This window comes from Tursiops truncatus, chromosome 5 (assembly GCF_011762595.2).
Source record: "Tursiops truncatus isolate mTurTru1 chromosome 5, mTurTru1.mat.Y, whole genome shotgun sequence".
Classification (NCBI taxonomy): Eukaryota; Metazoa; Chordata; class Mammalia; order Artiodactyla; family Delphinidae; genus Tursiops; species Tursiops truncatus.
In genome coordinates this window covers 58288418-58289549 of record NC_047038.1, presented here as the reverse complement: position 1 = coordinate 58289549, position 1132 = coordinate 58288418, and the positions used below count along the sequence as shown (strand labels likewise).

The following is a 1132-nucleotide window of genomic DNA, read 5'->3' as shown; positions in this document are numbered from 1 at the left end:
ACTCCTCAGTTGCTGTGATCTGAGGCACATTTCCTCAAATTGGGATCAGGGAGAAATATGAACAGAGCTTTAAGTCAATGAATTAGTGGTTACTTGGAGAGGCAAGAGGCTCTTGTTTGATAGAAGAATGATACTGTATCTTCTATTGTATAATTTGTCTAATTGGTGGTTTTGTTTGTATAAAGAAACATTTAATTCTTTCTTTTTTATTATTTGTTTTATTTTTTTGGCCACAGGGCTTATGGGATCTTAGTTCCCTGACCAGGGATCGAACCCGGGCCCTCTGCAGTGAGAGTGCAGAGCCCTAACCACTGGACTGCCAGGGAATTACCTACATTTATGTTTTTCATCTCTTGTGTGGTAGATTTTGTGAATACGATAATAAATAAGATACTTTACCGTCAAGAGCCAAAAATCTAGAAGAGGCAAGCTAGTGAACAGATTTTCATAATAACAAGGGTTGAATGCCATAAAATCTATGTACAAGATGTGATGAGAGGGCCAAGGAGAGGCACCTAACAAAGTCTTGAAAGAAAACACATCAAAAATGCTTTATCTAAGAAGTGTTGCATAAATTAAATGTTAAGAATGAGTTAGCCCTAGAAATAAGAAGAAAAAGTATAGGAGTAAACACTATTTGCGCTCACTAAGAGGTCAAGTTTTCCTTTTCTGACAGGAAAAGGTCCTGTTGAACTTAGACAAAGCCATGTGATTTGTTTGGCCAAGTGAATGTGACCAATGTGAAGGGAAGGTGACACAGTTTTACCGGTGGACAGAGGCAATTAAGGGCCAGTGTTGTATTGTTCCATGCTCTCGCCATGATGCAGTGAAACCTAAAGACTCAGTTTGGGATGGAAGCTCCTTAAGGTGGTGAAGCCTCCTGCCTTGAATCTAATGCTACTGATGTTTTAGTGATGTTTTTTAATGCGTCACAGCTTATCCTACCTTGACTGACACATACATGTTTTTTTTTTAAGTGGTAAATAATTCAGAACAAGGAGGTAGTGTGACAAGAAATAACATTAAGATATCAGCAGGGATTAAATTATAAAAGACTTTGTATGCTAATTTTAATTAATTTGGATTTTATCTTGTGACCAGGCACATTCCTGATATAAATGAATCAATGTAT

At 37.3% G+C, this 1132-nt stretch overlaps 1 non-coding gene across 1 annotated transcript; it reads right to left on the bottom strand.

The window, feature by feature from the left end:
* Nucleotides 1-253: 253 nt before the first annotated feature.
* On the bottom strand, nucleotides 254-326 carry TRNAE-CUC (transfer RNA glutamic acid (anticodon CUC)). The gene has a single exon. It is a non-coding gene; the product is annotated as a tRNA-Glu (tRNA).
* Nucleotides 327-1132: the final 806 nt, after the last annotated feature.